The 20,192-nt window shown below is 33.4% G+C and overlaps 1 long non-coding RNA gene and 1 pseudogene across 3 annotated transcripts; both read left to right on the top strand.

The window, feature by feature from the left end:
- Positions 1–6,537: 6,537 nt before the first annotated feature.
- On the top strand, positions 6,538–7,106 carry LOC132304965 (PRA1 family protein B3-like; annotated as a pseudogene).
- Positions 7,107–8,418: 1,312 nt separating this feature from the next.
- On the top strand, positions 8,419–19,217 carry LOC132303244 (uncharacterized). 3 transcript variants are annotated; one of them, XR_009481153.1, is made up of 7 exons: positions 8,419–8,721; positions 9,918–9,982; positions 10,239–10,296; positions 14,382–14,420; positions 14,535–14,897; positions 14,980–15,072; positions 17,960–19,217. It is a non-coding gene; the product is annotated as an uncharacterized LOC132303244 (long non-coding RNA). The 3 variants fall into 3 exon arrangements; XR_009481151.1 differs by having other exon boundaries at positions 14,382–14,897; XR_009481152.1 differs by lacking the exon at positions 10,239–10,296 and having other exon boundaries at positions 14,382–14,897.
- Positions 19,218–20,192: the final 975 nt, after the last annotated feature.

The raw sequence follows: 20,192 nt of genomic DNA, 5'->3' as shown, positions 1-20,192 counted from the left end.
TCATCTTCAGGTATTTCCCACTTCCTGTGCTACAAGATTGATCAAGAGAAATTCCATCTTCTGAATCTCGAGGGAAATATTTTATCAAGAGAAATTCCCGATTGTTGGATGAGTTGGCTATGGCTTGAATTCCTAAATTTAGGAAACAACAATCTAACAGGAAAAATTCCAAACTCCATGGGATCTCTAAGTCACCTCAAATAATTGCATTTGCGTAACAATAGCCTTTTTGGAGAACTACCTTTGTCATTACAAAAATGTGCAGAGTTAACGGCTATAGACTTAGGTGAAAATGAATTTTCAGGAAGCATACCAACATGGATAAGAGAAAGACCTGGGAATCTCAAGATCCTTATCCTACGGTGTCAAATAAGTTGCACGACAACATTCCAGAAGAACTTTGTGCACTCATTTCACTTCAAATCTTGGACATTGCACATAACAATTTATGGGGAAGCATTCCACGATGTTTCATGAATCTAAGTGGCATGTACGTAGAGCAGAAATCAAGTGACCAGATGTTATATGGCTCTAATGCTACCGTTGCCTACTTCTTTAAAGGTATTTTGGAGAATGCCGTACTGGTGATGAAAGGAAAAGTGCTTGGATATAGCACCATCCTTCAACTCGTAACGAGTATGGACCTTTCAGACAACATTTTATCAGGAGAGATTCCCAAGGAATTGACACTTCTTCTTGGGCTTCTATCTTTAAATTTGTCACATAATAGGTTGACGAGAAGGATTCCTGAGAATATAGGTTCTATGGGACTATTAGAGTCCACTGACCAGTAAGCACTCAGTTCCAAAGTCTTAATGCATCTTGTTTTGTTGGCAATAATCTTTGTGGGCCTCCACTTGTTCGGTGTAAATGATGCAACACCTACTGCTAGAAATGGAGGCGGTAATGAAGGCAAGGGAGGCAATGGACCTGAAGTGGATTGGTTGGGTTTTATGTAAGCATGGCACTTGGTTTTACTATGGGCTTTTGGGGTGTATTTGGTCTTGTACTGTTCAAAAGGTAACGGAGATTGGTATGCTGTGAGTTGATGGATAGCCTATGGCATAAATTCTGTGTTCTTATAGGTATCTATAAATAGATGATGTTATTTTAATTGAGTGGTGATCATCATTCAATTGTAGACTAAGCTGAAATTTTATTCTGCAAAAGTGTAATATATTGAAGCAAATTCCAATTAAACAACAAGAAGAGTATGCATACAAGAAAAATGATACTTATTCACCCAAATAATAATAATAATAATAAAATTAACCAAGGTTTTGTTGGAAATGATCTTCAAAGAATGTGCCCAAATATATATATATATATATATATATATATATATATATATATATTTCTTTTCAAAGAATTACCTAGTTTGGGTTTGCAAACTTGCTCTTGCTGCCTCCGCATACTACATGTGGGCCGAACGCAACAAACGCGCCTCGAGAGAAACTCCTCCATCAATGCTGTAATCTGAAAGACTCGGCTGGTCAAGGATTGGGATCTTCCCCAATCTGTTTTATTCACAATTATATGGAACCCTAGGCCTCTTAATAATCGACAGAGTAATGCCTATCCCTAAATCCTAATTTCACTTTGCTCTATTTATAATTTGGTTTTTGATACAATTTAGGTAACCAAAAATTAAGAGAAAAAAACTGAATGTAGCATCTGTTTGGGTTTCACATGAAAGTGAGAAACACTCAACAGCATCTGGAGCAAATACTCCTATTAATTTCTTTTTGTAAACTTATTGTGGTGTAAACTTAAAGCTCAAAACTTCGGGTTATATGATGGGTCAAAGGTCAACCCTAAAAACCAAACCGTACCATGAGGTCCATGAGTAATGTTGACCAAGTTGGGTTGACACCGAGTGAGGAGGAGCCTGAACTCTATCACGGTTAGGTTCACATGAATCACACAGCAATTTAGTTTTTTTTTGCAAATAAAAGACCTGGCCATATTATTGCACACAGGTATATATAGAGAGAGAGAAATTCACATTCAAGTCTTTGTTTTTGTATTGAACTTAGGTTAAAGAAATCTGGCTAAAAATAGAGTTCATCGTTCACTAGTTTTGGATTCAATGACTCCTGAGCATAAAAGGTTCAAATTTAAAAAAAAAAAATTACAAACAAATTATTAAGAAATTAGTTCTCCAAAATAATAATATACATTAATATTTAAATAAAATGAAGTTAAAAGAAAAGAATGAATATGTTTTATTATCGGATCATGGCTACTGCCATGAAAAAAAAAAAAAAAAAAACAGTGAAAATTAGACATTGGGTTAATAATAAGAGTTGAAATTTCGTATCCCAAATTTATCTTATTCATTAAGATAAAATTGAAACACAAATAATTTATGTTAAATGTATATGGTGTCTAGATAAGATCACAATAAAGTCCATGATCGAAAAGGTTGTAATTAAATTAATCCACCAAGTATCAAGTAAATCAGACTAATTTAATAATTTCTCAACTAAATATACCTTTTAGGACAAATAAAATAAAATAACTAAATATACCTTTAGCAGTGACAGATATAGCACACTCATAACATGACTCACATTTTAATGTCTTGACTCACAGATGACTGTGTGTAGATAGATAATTGGGGTAGAGAAATTATAAAGACAACTCATACACTTATTCTATGTCTGGCATCATGGAAATGGTAATCTACAATGCTATTAGATTAAAATAGTCTGAAGCTTGGATCAATTAAATTAGTAAAATTAATTAGTTTAAATTTTCTACCAATTTATTAAGGGTTTCCAATTTGAAGACGTTAATCTCATACTCCAAATGTAGAGAGGATAATTATTCAAATTATTTAGAAAGTTGGTAAGTAATTCATTCAAATGCTTTAAGGGCATAGCCGCGTTAGTAGGGATTCGGGAGATAAGTCCGTGATGTCTCGCTTTTGAATTAAATGGTACGTATGTTATGAGGCAAATACACGTGTTCTAAGAAAGAAAGAAAATAAATAAATAAATAACTCATTCGAATTATTCAGGGAGGGTGTTTATCAATTTTTTTTTTTAATAGTAATTGATATATCAATTTAATAAATATAACTCAAAACTGTTGCAAGTTCTAATTTTATTCTCTTTCAAAAGTAAATTTAAAGTTTAGAAAAGGAACAGAATTTGGAGACAAGAAAACAAGGATAACCAATATACTTTTTAATGCAATTTTAATATAGACATTATGAGCAATTCTATAATATCTCAATGATCAGTTGGATCATTATTCATGTGAGTCCCATCATCTCGGAGGTAAGTATACACGAAAAAATGTAGAATTTTTCATACAGGGAGACGAATTAGATGGTGGTAAGGAGGAATTTAAGATTATCCTTTTTTTTTTTTTTTCGAAAACTTATTAAATTGATAGCTCATAAGATCTAGTAGACAGCTCATAATATGGTTGTCAGTTTTACCCTTTGGGCCTTACTACCAAGCGACTACCTCCTCTGCACAAAATTCAAATTTAGGATGAATAAGAAATTAAGAATACACTTCATCATAGTTTGGAATGGTACAAATATCCTACCACCAGTTTTCTACACTAAATATTCCACCTTTGGATTCTTCACACACTTTTAATCATGAAGATGGTTGAAGCCTATTCATCAGGATTCCTCTACTCTAGAGGCTCTGCAGGTACTGCCTCCACTGTCTTCAACGTAATCAACACTCTATCAGGTAATATATTATATATACGTATTGGTTTGAAAATATTTATAGTTTCTAATTTATTTATTTTTTTCTCTGCATTTAGTTATTTATTTATTTTTGTGACTACACTGTTGGAAAGGTAATAATATAATATGCATCAAAGGAACATTGATTACAGTATACGATACATTGCTCAATCCAGTCTCGAAGTATGCATTGACGGTAATACCAATTGTGCACACTATTGAAAGCCGATTCTGCCATTCTTGCAATCAGAGAGTACTCTTTAGCCTTTTGTTCAAGACCTGCTTGGTGATGAGCACCGTTGTCATAGTTGTGACTATCCCCCTTTTTGAACACCTCATGTCACTCGTGGGAGCTTTTCTAGGTTTTCTAACATCTATTTTACTGCCATGTTTGTGCTACTTAAAGATTACAAATAGTTACAGATTAATTGAATTGGGGATTATAAGTGGCATCATGTTAACGGGTATCTTCACAACAATTGTTGGTACTTATACGTCTTTGAAATAAATAATGAGACACTTTGTAACTACTTGTGAGGAGGGTCAGATTTCTCTTAGTGGAATTAATGGTGAGGAGGGTCAGATTTCTCTTAATGGAATTAATGGGAGTTTTAGTTATTGAAGATTGTGTGTACTAATAGTACGTTACATACTTTTACATGGTTGATATTCAGAGGAACGTTTTATTCGAAGTGTGATATTTCCATAAATAAAAAAAAATGTTTGCCTTCAAATGTTTAGAGTTCAGAGACACACAACCACACGGACTCACACTCTCTTTCTGTGTGTCGTGACTAAGCAATTGGATCCAGGAATAATTATGTAGTGGGCCTGAGATAGGCAAGTACTTTAATAAGGCCATTAGGCCCATAACAATAGCATGGCCCAAACATATGCTCACAGAAATAGAAAAACATCAGCCCAACAAAAGAAATGAGCCCAAAAGAAGAAAAAGCAGTCCAAATGGGCTCAAAATGCTGAGAGTTTATCTTGATCGAATTATTTACAATTTAAGAAGAAATAAAACATAGAGTTCCATTGTGAGCTTGCTCCAAATCTTTGTATTTATATATTTCTTCTCTGTTCACTGTCTGGACCCCCTTTTTGTTCGGTCCAAAACAATCTCATATTTTTCCATTAGTCACTTATCACAGTCCTGTGGACTGCTTTTAGAAATAACACACGCTTTTTAGTTTTCGGTAACATACTTTCAGGCTCTTTAATTTCTTTCTATTGCATGTGATAATTATTTTTTCTGATTTTATTTTATTTATTTCTTTTTTACATGGCAGTGCCGTGATTAATTCGATAATAAAATATCATAACTTTCTCTTCCAATTTCCATTTATTTTTCTCCTCCTCATTTTTTACTTTGTGACACTTCCTGTTCCTTCTTTTTTCTGGTCACACGAACATGACCATGCAATGGTACTAGAACATCAAAATCTACAACTAGGAAATTGATGGCATGGCCATTCACAACCTGTACATCATTTTTGCACCACCTATACATGTTTTTCGTCAATTGTTACTCCTCGAATACAGATATACATGTGGTATGCCCCCATGTGTGACCCTGGAATCCAAATAGCCCAGAGAATTGAAATACAAATAAGACCGTTGCAATTGTCATTATTAGTGAACCCGGTTGTATTATCTTTTTATCATTGAGATATGAAATTATTAGACGGTCTGAAACCATTTACGAATAAAGTTCATTAATCACCATGATAGTTTTATTTATGATTTTCATGAAAACTGGAGAAACTTCAGTTAATTTTTTCTCCTTTTTTTGGATTTAGCTACCCATATCATTAGTTTAATCCATCAATTTATTTAATTTTTATAATAACTAAGAAACTGCAATCAATATACAAAATGAGATAGAGGTACTTACTATTTGTGATGGCCTATATTAAGAATTAATTTTCAACATGCATGACAGCATGGGACCATTTTCATTTCAAAAAATTAATAATTTAATCAAATTAGTTATAAATATTTATGAAACCTTTAGCCCATTAAACTATGAATAAATGACCAAGAAAATAAGCTTTATTTATTTATTGTTTTTGAAAGGTAAGTTTTCAATTTTATAGATATAGCATAAACAATTGTACAAGCCCAATCTAACAGCAGGACATCTGCAGATGCAAAACGAGTAAACCCAGCCCAATAGCAACCCACCTAGGCAATCAAGAAAATAAGCTTTTCTTCTTCTGCAATCCACTGGTGAACTATCAGAATGAATAAGAAACTAAGGCCTCGTTTGGCATGCGTTTTTTCCTGTTGTTTTGTTTTTGGGCTGCTATTGTGTCAATTTTAGTAACAAAAGCATATTTTGTGTGGTCTTATTTTATTTTACATAGTGTTAAAACACTTCGTGAATGGTGGTCCAAAATTAAAACACTAAAAAGTTGTTTTTCTTGTTTCTATTTCCGACATTTCCACAACAAAACATCGTTCCAAACGTTCTTTTGATTTTTTTTTTTTCAAAATACTCTTATAGCAAAAACATTGTTTCTATTTTAAGCAAAAACAAAACGTCTAAAATAAAGTACATGCCAAAATAGCCCTTAACATATATTATATATATTAAAAGGGCAAATTTCGTAAAACATCCAATACTTTCATTTTTTGATCATAAAACCCCAACTTGTTTCTAAAAACCTCTATACTTTTAAAAAGTGTTCACATTGCCCCAATATCCGTATCCGACCCGTTAATTGGGCTGTAAAATGACAAATTTGACCTTGCTATTTAATATTAAATTAAAAATAAAAAATATTTTTATTAAATTACAAAATTACCCTCTTCACGCGCCTATCGCCACCCCAGCCTTTCGCTCCTTCATCACGCCCCTCACCTCCTCCCTTTGTAGGCTTAGCCCAACGCCGCCCTTGGTTAGAGCTTGTAGATCGCTCCTCCCTCGCCCTCCCTGACTCCTTCATCGATTCTGCTTCTCGCATCTGCAAGAACTTCTCCTACTTTCGCGTTTACTACGTCACTCTACTCACCCTCGTCTTGGCTCTCTCTCTCTTCTCTCACTCCTCGTCCTTCTCGGACTCTCGTCTCCTGGTTCTTTCTCTACCTTTTCCGACCCTCCGATCACCCTATCGTCCTCTTCGGTCGCACGTTCACCGACTGAGAAACACTCAACGTGTTGGTGGTCTCCACTATAGTTGTGGTGTTCCTCACCAACGTTGGATCGTTTCTGATCTCTGCTTTCCTCGTCGGATTGGCGATTGTGTGCACCCACGGAGCTTTTAGGGTTCTGGATGACCTCTTTCTTGACGATCAAGAACCTGCCAATGCCGGATTCCTCTCTTTCCTAGGCAGCGCCGCCTTATCCGTTGCCGAAGCTGCAGCTCCGGCCATTGTCGTACGCGTATGATGAAGTTGGAATTAGATCTGATCTGATTCGATCTGGCTAGAGGCCACTGAGGTTTGTCAGGATTAAAAAATCGATTCCTCTCATACCACCCAATTCACCATTGCAGAGACCACCACACACAGATAAGGGTTGGTTTGGTGAGTTTGAAACCGACTTTTGAAGGAACTGAGTTGACTCAGGTGGGCCTATGCTTACTATTTAAGGGTGTTTTTGTAATTTAATAAAAATATTTTTTATTTTTTAATTTAATATTAAATGATAAGGTCAAATTTGTCATTTCACAGCCGAATTAATGGGTCGGATACGGATATTGGGGCAATGTGAATACTTTTTAAAAGTATAGGGATTTTTAGAAACATGTTGAGGTTTTATGATCAAAAAATGAAAGTAATGGAGGTTTTACGAAATTTGCCCATATTAAAATTGATTTCGATTTTACTTACGCGTATATATACACAGTACTGAATAAAAAAGATAGGAGCTAAATAGTAATTAAAGCACTACAATTAATGAATTAAATAACAAAAAGCCAAATTCACATGGGACCATTTTATTTCAAAAAATTAATAATTTAATCAAATTATTAATAAATATTGATTCAGATTTACTCCATGAAACAAAAAATAAATGACCAAGAAAAGAATCACTAAAAATATCAGAACGAAAGTAGGCCTGAATAGCAATTAAATTACTACAATTAAATAAATTTAAAAAGCCAATTTCACATGGCACACCAGATTAATAATAAGAGCGACTCCGGCGTCTTTAAATTCGGCGATTTGGGCCCATAAATGACGACCCAATTACTCCAATGTGGGTTGTCATTGTGGGTCATGTTTATTGGATTGGGGAATGGGTCGTCAAGAAGGCGACCCATATGGCGATCACGGCCTGCCATGCGCGGATCCGTTTTTTTTTAATTTTATTTGTGGCCCAAAATGCCAAAAAGCCATGCAAAGGCCTGTTTGGCTGAAAATAAATTCCAGAAACCGATTTTTGGGGTTTTTACATACTGTGTTGTTCTTTTCTTTTTTTCTCTTTAATACTGTATGTAACATTCCACTTCGCATGAATAGCAGCGCTGCAGCAGCCTTATTCCATTCTATTCCATGTAATATTTTATTTTGGATCAGTGACATCAATTTATGTCCTCCATATAAGCCTGAACCTTTTTTAGAGTCGAAGACACAAGTGTACTAAATTAAAGGCCCAAGAAAATTTACGGAACTCAAAATTTATAGGCCTATGGATGATGGGCCGCCAGGAAAAAACAGATTTTTAGGGCAAATCATTTCAGCCTCCCCAATCGCCTCCATCCCTATTATCTCCCCCCCCCTCCCCCCCTCTGCAACTGCAAACTACAAAATCTACAAGAATCAGAAGGTTTTCAGTTTATCTATCTTCCTGCAAGAATCAAAATTTCAAGGCCTATTACCTATATCAAAACCGATATCGGCATATCATTTTCAGATTGTTCAAAAAATCAGAACCCATATCTTTCAGTTTCCATCGCCCGCTGTTCCAGTTCGGATTCGCAAATTCGCAAGCTTCAGCCGCTGTCCCGCTGTCTCTCAACTCTCAAGCTTGCCCCCTCTCTCTCTGCAACTGCTAACTTGTATGTATTTTGTTTTAATTTTTTTTTCTTTCTAAATCAACTAATCAAGCTCTGTAATTCTTGTTTTGCATACTAAATCCTATTTGGTGATTTTTTTTATGATCTTTTATATATCAATTTTTTTTTTTGAACAATATAAAGTAACAAAATTTGCATTGCATTTTGAGGTAATCACCGTAATCTACATTTTATTTTAGCAAAACAAATATATATATTTTTTATTTCTATAACTTCTATTTCTGTTTTTTTTTTTCATTTCAATTATGTCTACAAGAACATTTGAATCTGGGCATGAAAAAAGAAAAAAAAAAGAAAAGAATTTGAATTGGATTAGAAATCTGCAGAGATTGAATCTGAAACAATTTTTATCAACGTGCCAAGATTTTTGAAGATGGAAATCTTTTCAGAACTAAAAAAAAAAAAATCATAGCAAGAACTTTGACAAGCAAAAGTACTTAATATAGGGTAAATCTCTAAATTTACTTCTTTGAAAATTAAAATACTTACAAAAAGCATGCTTTTGAGTGAATTTCATAGTGTTGGAAGGGGCTTGCCATGAACTACCTCACACTCTGCTTCCACTAGTAGATTCTCAAATAGGATTAGTAAATTGGTTTAAAGAAGAGATAGGGTACTGAGTGGTGAATTGTTCAGAAATAAATTGGTAATTTGTTTTATTAATTACCCAAATAGGATTTTCTATGCCTTAATCAGTCAATTGTCTAAACAAACATAGTTAGTTAGCTAAAATTGAATGTTGATTTTGGTTGATATATTTTGATTTAGCCCACCCCATTGAAAAAATCTGGACCCGCCCTACTAATAATGCACGGAGGATATATTCAATCTTTCTGCCATATTTTTATTTTCAAATTTTGGTTTTTGATTTTCTTTTGTTATTAGAATGCAGAATATCAGGATATTGATTTGTTAATTTTGAAGATTATTCCTAAATTGATGCATTGTACTTTGTTATTGGATTAATTTAACATAAGAGTTGAGTATAATATGTGCTAATCACACCTATCCGTAATTACACCTCTTTCTACGGATAGGTGTCCAACATTTTGACTGAAAGCATAGTTGGGTTGGGTTGATACATGATACAGATAGTACTTAGATGGTGGTGTTTTAATTGTTATGAGTGAGATTGTGAAACCTCTTCCTCACAACTTTGAGTGTTTTCTTATTTTTAGGGTTAGCATCGGGCCATAACATTTAGCAAGAACAAGGTTAAGAAATATGCCTCCTCGGTCATCAGGTAACAAACTCTTACTTTTTTAAAATTTTAATTGGCATTTTTAGCTATTGGTTACATTTATTTATTCATGTTTTACATACTGATTTTTTGTTTCTATGTACATATATATAATATTGTTATGATGTGATGCAGCTGCTCGAACAATTTATTAATGGGAATTAAAGAATTGGAAGTTTAGTTTTCAATTTCAGAATATATGTTTTACAAGTTTTTTAACGCTTTTAAAACTTTTCCTCTTTCTGTCATAATAATATAGGTCTCTTTTCTGAAAGAAGAGAGTTGATTGGAATGGGTGGAGTAGGGAAAAAGAAAAGGTATGTTTTTTTTTGCCTAGCTAATTGAATTATAAAAATCCCTTTGCCGTTTTAGCAGTGATGTTGGATTTAAAATGACCAATTATGATAGGAAGTCTCTTTTCAGTTTTTCTTAATCAAATGTATATTTGTGCAAGAGGATTACGTGATTCTAGATGACGATTCTAAATGAGGATGTTAATATCAACGTTATGAGGATGTTGATGTCAACGTTGACTTTAGTGATGACGACTGATGATGTTGATAATATGTTGATGCACTCAAATTAAGTCAAAGCACTTAGAATTGAAGACATACTATTGAGCATAGTGTCTAATTCTTTTAGTTACAAGAATCTTTGGTCACTTCACACACTATTTTTCAGTTCCTGAAATTCCGAAACAATGGTGTGTAATTTGGTTTATCTACTTGGGCTATCTCTTTTTTTCATTTCTCTAAACCCTAATTTTATTTGTGAAAAAGAAAAAGAAGACTATGCAATTTTAATTTAACTTTATCAGCTTAAGCATTGACAGAGCTTCTGAAATGTTGAAACTGAAACAACAAAGAAGAGAGAGTCCACCAATAAGAATTACCCAACTTAGGACAAAATAAGCTCTCTGAGCGTCTTGACTAATATTGGCACGGGAGACTTCTATAGTTATGGACTTGTAGAGAGAAAGATATATGGTTGGGGGCACAAAAGTTTACGACAACTGTGAACCAACGATAGGGTTGTGAGCTTTGCTTGTATCATGCATCGGATCTAGGAAGTGTACAACAACGAAATGGAAAGCTCTGATGCACTCAAAGTTACTGACAGATACAATAATTAATATTATATATTTATAACTTACCTTACTAATCTAATATGATACTACGTATATCATACACACACACACATATATATATATATATATATATTTGTGTGTGTGTGTGTAACTTTATACTTAGACTTGGGTATATTTTGATTTAGCCCACCTCCTGGATCCGCCCTTGCTTATCATCATAAAGTTTAAATAGAAACAAACTAACAAGCTTATAAAATATTATTTCATTATTATCCTTCAAATGCTCATTTTCCTTTCTGGCTAATAATTTTGGTGAAAGATATTCTTATTTTAACCTTACTTTATTCAATCTTTCGTAATGAATCGGCAAAATGCGCATTATATTGACAACAGATCATTATTAACAAATAATTTGGAAGTCTTTTTTCTGAATATGAAAGTCAACTTGGTTTGCTTGTTTCTGTTTTTCTAAATTTTTTTTTTTTTTTTTTTTTTTTTGCAAAATTGAAAAGCAAAAAATTGTAGATAGATTCTAAGAATTGTATTATGAAAATTAAAGTTAAAAAATTGAATGTTTTTGGAGAATCATCTTTTATAGTTTTTGAAAACAGTTTTTTTATTTTAAAATTTTTTAAAAACTATTTTCTGAGTGACAAAACAAGCTAGCTCTTAATTTTCACAATATCACATAATTTTGGGACTTGAAATGGAAGTGTCAAACACAATCTCATGGTTAAGCAAAGATTGGCTAAAGAAAAATAAAAATAAATAATTTGAGCACCCAAATCAATAACCATCCACATCCATCTATAAGAATTAATTTTTTTTTGCTATGCACAAAATGTGCAAATACTTAATATATTTATAATCGTGTCTTTGGACAATTGGATTCTACAAAAAGATGGAGGAGAAAAAATTTTACTGGTAGGAAACAAGATTTGAAGACTTCGCAAGTGGGGGAATCGAAATCTTTGTGCTGTCTGTCATGGCAATATATATTGTGTGTGTATGTGCGTAATTTTTAAGTTTGAGTCATTTATACCGTGAGCAATCTCAAGATTAAGAAACACTTTTTATAAATCAATGGGCTACACCATATTTAACAATCACTTTTTTCTTTTCCTTTCATTTTCTTTAATTTTTTTTTTTTGGTTAGGTATAGCTGTGAAAAAGGTGTTGGTTTACCGATACAGTGTGAATCACTTTTATAATTATATATTTTACACAAAAAGGCTTTTCATTTACTTGTAAAAAGATCCAAATCTTAGCTTTGATTAAATGTATAAATTTACAGTGGCACCCAAGAACAAAAGCCTAACATATGGTATTAGTTAGCTGGCCGCACATTTAGGCCCAAAAAATAACCGAAGCCCAAAACTTATGGTGAGTTGAATCTCTGTGGATCCATTATTTCAGTATGGTTGGGATTCAGTTAGATCATACAATTCACACAATTGACTCACACACATCGCATGAATCACTGATCAATTTTTTTATGCCATCTACACACACACACACACACAACACACTGATGTGCTTTGTGATTATATATATGTTTTTGTTTGTTTTGTTAATTTGTTTATCCGACAATCTTCTATCTGCACCCCATCATCACCTCCTTTCCATATTAAACAAGTTCAAATTCAAATAGCTCCACTATTTACTAATGTCTTTTTATATATGTATTGCAGTTAATACAATTGGCATATTAACTGCAATAGATATATAATAAGACACTTGTAAATAGTTCTAAAATCATTATTACTTTTATTCTGAATCTTTTGCCTAAACTCAGCAGAAATGTATGTTGCTAAAATCTCCATTAATTGTTGATTGATATCCTCAGTGGAAGTTTAATTCAAAGTGTGACAGTACCATAAAAAAAAAGGTCTAGTTATGTGTGACTGAGATATGCAAGTATTGCAATAAGGCCATTTGGCCCATAACAAAAAAAATAACAATAGCATGGCCCAAAGACACGCTAGACACCAAAAAAGAATCAGCCCAATAAAATAAATGAGGCCCAATTGCATTTCTAAAGCTATATAAGCCATTATAATTTATGAGTCTATGACTGAACGACTCTCTCTCTCTATTCTGTATCCATCTTTCACAAAAGGCAGTCTAGTTCCATTTTAATAAATTAATTTTATTTGTTCCTTTAAATTATATTGATGTTTACCACGGTGGGAAAATGATAAAACATATCAACAATATATATGCTTTAAAGGCCGTTTGACATGTAATATGTTTTAGGCGTTATGTTTTTGGTTAATACCAAAATAACCGTTTTGTTGTAGGAGTGTTTTGAGTAGGAATCGGAACCATTTTTGATAATGAAAAATTATTTTGGGAAATTAATAAATTTGCTTTAATTCCTTCGCTATAGTACCAACACACACAATATTATCAATTTTGTGATATGGGTTTGAGTTAATAAATCTGATATGTTACGAACTATTCCAAACCCAATATTAGTTGTTCCAAACATGATACGTACCCAAATTTAGAGACTAGTATTAGAAAAATAATATCATAACACATTTCAAACGGGTCCTAAGGAAGATGTGTTTGGTTAACGAGGAATGGGTTGGAAAGAGAGGAGTTTTAAGGATATTCAATTGGTTTAATGTTTCAGAATTGGTTTTAACTTTTGAGGGATGAATTGGAAATAGATGAGTTTTGAGGACAAAAATTGAATTGGTTTGTTGAAGAGTGAGATGAAAGAAAAGAATAGAGAGAAAAAGAGGGGTCTTTTTTCGCGAAGATTCAAAAGGGAAGAGACTGCTGTAGTACTGTATATATTTATATTAGTCAGTCCGTAAAACATGTCGTCAATTTTATCATCTTTATTTTATAGTAATTGATACATCAATTTAATAATTATAACTCAACACTTTTACAAGATTTGCTTTTATTTTCTTTCAAAATTAATATAAAATAATAATTTAAATAAAATGAAAATAAACAATTTAGACAAGAGAGAACAAGTATACCAAGAACCTTTTTAATGGTTGTAAGCAACTTAAACTCATTGGAAGCTCCAGAATCCTAAAAGTTATTGTTTAGGTACATTTTCCAGATTCTAGATGATTGAAACTTCACTAGGCCCAAAAAAAATAACCGAAGCCCAAAAATTATGGTCGGGATTCAGTTAGATCATACAATTCACACAATTGGCTCACACACATCACATGAACCACTTATCAAAATTTTTATGCCACCTATATATATATATATTTCCTATTTTTGTTTGTTTCTTGAAATGTAGGCCAGATGGAAACTAAATTTTTTTTTTGTCTTGTATTTTTGTAGTTGGGTTACTATCTATCCCATATGTACAGTCATCTAGAGGTTGGGGGAGTTTGACATTTCTTTTAGCCATTGCCGTTGCGACGTTTTATACGGTATTGTTAATTAAAAGATGCATGGACGTGGATCTGAACCTCACAACCTATTATAACATAGGTGAACGTGCATTTGGAATAAGATGTCGATGACTCATATTAGGCTCCCAAAGTGACAAGTAAGATTAGATGACTACACATGGGAGGAAGACAAAGTTTCGTAGTGATAGTTGGCCTTGTGGTAATGCCTACTGTCTGGTTCAACGACCTTATCTCTGCCACTGGAGTGCTGACATCTGCTATAATCCTTGGCTCGACTTTGTGGACTAGTGCATTTGGTGGGATTGGGTTTAATGAGAAGGGGACGACTCTACATTTGAAGGAAATCCCTACCGTTACCGGCTTATATGCTTTTTGCTACAGCGCACATCCTGTTTTCCCAACCCTCTACACTTATATGGCAGACAAGCTTCAATTTACAAAGGTATGTACCAATGTCATCGAACTAATTAAGGTTCTTTTTTCACAAGTGATTGGCGGTCTAATGTTATGCTTTCTCCTTGTAGGTTATGATGCTGTGTTTTCTCTTTTGTATCTTAGCGAATGTGTCCATGGCAGTCATCGGGTATCTAATGTTTGGCTCAAAGGTGGAGTCACAGGTAAGCAGACACGGACCTGTGTAGCCCCACTAAATTTTTTTTGTTTAGTATTATGCCTCTATTGATTCTTTATTTTTGAATTATATACCTATAGAATTTCACTTTTGCCCCCGCTGAAATTACTAAAAAAATTCACTAGTGCCCTGCCCTCACATAATTTTTTTGTAGACGAGCTTAAGTTTTCCTACTAAAAAGATTAGTTCAAAAGTGACCATCTACACTACCTGGATCAATCCGGTCCGCCAATAGTGCACCTGATTGAAGGTCTATTTCACCATTCTAACAATAGGAGACTACTTAGCTTATTTTTCAAGACCTGCTTGGTGATTAGCACGATTGTTGTGGCTGTGACGGTTCCCCTTTTTGGATCTCTCATGTCACTTGTTGGAGCTTTTATGGGTTTCACATTTATTTTACTGCCTTGCATTAGTTATAAGAGGGTTGGATTGGAATTGGTGGTTATAGGTGCCATCATCTTAATGGGTATCTTCACAGCAATTGTTGGTACTTGGACATCTTTTAAGGAAATAATAGGATACTTTTGACTTGTCAGGTTCAGATTTTTGAGAATTATAGTTACTGAAGGCTTATTTCTCTTAGTACCTAAGTGGAGAATTTATACGTATTGCTATCTTTCGATTTGGATTTTAGAACCAAGTGCAATGATATGTGTTTATGTTAGTTTTATTGTTCATGCTGTGTGTGTATTGAACTAATGTTCTTATGTTTTCATCTAAATGTCAGAAATGTATGTTGCTAAAATCTCCATTAATTGGAGATAGATATCCCCAGTGGAAGTTTTATTCTAAGTGTGGCAGTACCATAAAAAAAAGGTCTTAGTTATGTGTGACTGAGATATACAAGTACTGCGATAAGGCCACTGATAAAATATATCAACAATATATATGTTTTAAGGCCCGTTTGATATATTTAGGTGTTATGTTTTTGGTTAATACCAAAATAATTGTTTTGTTGTAGAAGTGTTTTGAGTAGAAATTGGAACCATATTTGATAATGAAAATTTATTTTGGAAAATTAAAAAAGTTGCTTTAGTTCTTTCGCTATAGTACCAAAACACACAATATTATCAATTCGGTGATATGGGTTTGAGTTAAAAAAAAATCTGATATGTTACGAACTATTCCAAATCAATATAAGTTGTTCCAAAATGATATATGCCCAAATTTAGAGACCAATATTAGAAACAGAGGAGTTTTAAAGATATTCAAGTGGTTTATTGTTTCAGAATTGGTTTTAACTTTTGAGGGATGAATTGGAAATAGATGAGTTTTGAGGACAAAAATTGAATTGGTTTGTTGAAGACTGAGATGAAAGAAAAGCAGAGAGAGAAAATCACAACATAAAATAAAACATGACACTCAAAAATATAATACGATGGTTGAGTAACAGTTGCAGCTGCTGCACTCGTGATCATACTTGATCAAACAAATAAAATGACACACTCTTAGTTTTAGTACACCATTTTTATGGAAAAAAAATATTAAAACTTAACAAAAATAATTTACCTATCAATTTTTCTCTATGATGAAGAACCTTAAACTTATTTGTGGGAACAAAGGAGATATTTAGAAGCTAACAATTAACTGGTTGAGAGGGTGTATATATCTGATATCATAATATCACATAGGCTAGGCTATCTATAACACTCTTTCGAATTTTGAAAAATCAAAAACCAATAGATAGAAGTGCTCCCTTGATAATATCTTTAACCAAAAAGCTTAAATCCAATCTCAAGCTTAAATCATTACCTTTAGCCTAGGAATAAAAATTCATTGGGCTCATTTTATTCATGGTTTCAGTGGAATAATAATTAACCCTATCAATTTTTATTGATCCAATTCAATTAGCCCATAAATTATTATCAATTCCACTAAATAAGAATAGTTGAATTCCAATTTAAAAATGACTAATCACTAAGTCAATTTATGTAATGACCTTTCTATGTTTAATTAGCTATCGAATAAATAAATTTCATCAATCCGACCACTTAGTTAATCCATTTTTTTTGATTCCTTGATTATTTTCTATTTGATCACGTAAATCAATTAATTTGTTTTATAAATAAATATTTATAAAACAAATTTTATATAATAAAAAAAAATGGAGGCCCCCAAATTTTTTCTTGATCAAACTAGTTAAGTTAAAATAAATAATATACCACCGATGCAACTACTAAGAGTATATTTCCAAACTATTAATTAATATTACCCAAAGTATGGATATTAGATCCTATGACTCACCGAATAAATCAATGTACTCCGTCCATCCCACAAAAAATGTCTCTTTTTGGGAACCTAACTTTTTAAGAGCATAGTTTTTAATATTTTTTAATTATAATAGTAGGAAATGAATTTTCAAATATACCCTTCTATGGCGGGTCCACATGAGGTCTTATTTTAAACTTTAATTGCTTTTACAACTCCTAGGCAAGAATGATAAATTAGGAATATTAAAGAAATAGTACATTAAATTTTGAATTGGGACAATTATTTTGGGATAGCCAAAAATGGAAAGGTGGACATTTGTCATGACGATAACAAGGAGCAATTGCTACAATGTCTCTCACAACTCGACTTATCTTTGATCCGGCTTATTTCTTTATTGATAAAGAATGTATCATTTATCACTAACAATGAACCATTTATGATAACGCAATACCCATAATTTGTATATTTAGTACATGAACCCCTTTATGTAAATACAAATTACATACGTTGCTAAATGGATAACTTCAGTTTGATTCTCGAATCGACTAATACATAGAATTCACCAATTATATACATAACATATTTAATTAAATCATGGATAATTAATATATATATAAGGGACACGTGTTAATTACAATCCATGAATTTTGTTATGACAGGGTGTTTGCACAAAAAAATAACACCTACCTCATACCAAGACTTGTTGAGCACAATGTTGTGATCGAGAGAGAAAGAAAACTCAAGATCGAGCATGCACGACAACTTCGGAAGATCGGAGTGAATTTGTTCTCCTAGATTTCACCCAGAGACCAGGGCCGACTGTATGTTTGATCAAGTGTTTTGCACTTTCAATGTCATAAGTTATTTGTTATAACCTTAAGGGTATTACAGTCATTACCTCACCATGCCATGTTGGTGAGATTATACAGCATTATCAATTCAGAGATATAATGTGCTGTCCAGGTTAATGAAGCTCATGGTTCAACACAAGCACACTTGGTTCCTATTCTAAGTAGTCACAGGGGCATTATTGTCTTTCTACATGTGTATACAACATGGTTACACATTCCTGGAGTGTTACATCACTGTGTTGTGATTATATTTAAGTGTGAACCAATGTTATACAAGCTGCAGCAGAGGAGTATTAGTGTATTCAATGCAAGGGCATTATTGTCCATTTATTGTTGTGAGCACTGTGCTGCCACGTGGCTCTTTGGTCCTGCAGAGAGAAAGCTATATACTCACTCCATTGGCTGTAGTGACAATCTTATCTATAGTAGGGTTGCAATGAGGACCCTATAAATATGCTGTTATAGAATTCAGCAAAAGGTGCCTCTTTGAGTGAAAAAAAAGCTGAATGTAGCTGCTGTGTGAGGTCCTTTCGAGGTCTAAAATTAAGAACATATTTCAGTGGGTTTGAAAGATAATTTGAGCTTGAATGAAGCACTGAAATTTGCCAAAAGAAAGCACAGTTACAGTAAAGATCAAGGAGTTGCTGAGGTGCTGATTTTCTGGTGCAAAGAGAGGCTGAGGTGGTTCAAAATGGCTGTGGTCATTTCTAGAGCTTGAACAAGGGCTGAGCAAATGTATTTTGGTGGTTTACAACTATTGAAGGTGACTAAAACCATATATTGAGGCTAGTATTGAATTTCACATCTCAAACCTCCAATTTAGCTTATTTTTCTGGTTTACACTTCTGAACCGAGCTTACCATGTTATACTCTTGCTATACTTTGATTGTACATCAACTGAGCATGATTGTGTTGATGTTAAGAATTTGTTGAAGTTGAGTCTTTACCAGAAATTTGACTTGTTCTTGTTTTCACTTTATAAACCTCACAATTTAGGGTTTTAAGTATTAAAAGGCCTGTTGTGTGTACTGTGAGTGCAATATCTGTTTGTATTTGCTGTTCTCTACATCCGAGCATATATATATTGATAATATATGAATGTAAGAACCACAAACTGGTCTGTGTTGCTGGGAATTTACTCATTTGCCCCTGACAACAGTGCTGCAACAGAAACTTTTTTGTGAAGCCTTCATTGAACTGCAAATTATTATTTGCTTGATATAAACTGAGGAGTAAGGTCTGAAGCATGGTTTATATGTTGAAAGAATATTGTGAGGACTATACTCAAGAACATTCAGTCAAGGATTAACAAAATTACCCTTGAAAACTGAAAGTTACAGGTGCAGCTAAATACACTTGCTGTGAGCTGTTTTTTTGCTGCTGTGTGAGCTGCTGTGGTAATCCTCTGTTGATATATTATGTCCTAGCTTTAAAATAAGTGTAATACATCCTTTTTAAGCCGTGGAAGCCTTTGGGGTGTTAAGGGTTTGAAGCCTCTTAAGGCAGTGTTTGACAAAATTGAGAATTGGGGTTTTTATCCTTTGTGTAGCTGCTGTGAGTCTATATCTATGTTATACCTTGCTGTTTAATTTGTTCTAAACATTCAAGCAAGTGTATAGTGTCTATTCAAGACTGGAGGAGTAAAGTTTGAGCTGGTTCTGAAGCTTGTTTACAGTTTTACCCTTTGAAGCCTAAAAGCTAGGGTTTAGTGAGGTTAAGCCTACCTTGATCATCAGGTGAAGCTACATTGAGTTTTGACAGTTATATCCACCTTGTTGCAGAGAAGTGAAGCTAAGGTTTCTTATATTTGATACTTAGAGCTGAGTATTCATTCTTATTTTGTGTTGCAGCTTAAGTATATTGTACTTGGTGTGTCGACACCTCTATTTATTGTTGATTAAGCTATTGAGAGCTTTAAGTGTCCAAGCAAAGGGGCTGTGGACTGGGGAGTGCCTATGTGCGCATTGTTTGATCTTGTGTGTGTGTAGAGGCTGTGAAAGTCAGTGTCCTAGTTAGTACAAGGTGATTGGAAAGTGGGGTA

Source organism: Cornus florida, unplaced genomic scaffold, assembly GCF_030987335.1.
Source record: "Cornus florida cultivar Cherokee Brave unplaced genomic scaffold, ASM3098733v1 CherokeeBrave_3.0.0_Hap2_Chr04, whole genome shotgun sequence".
Lineage (NCBI taxonomy): Eukaryota > Viridiplantae > Streptophyta > Magnoliopsida > Cornales > Cornaceae > Cornus > Cornus florida.
Note: the sequence above shows the minus strand (reverse complement) of the source record. Positions and strands in the feature narration are given on the sequence as shown.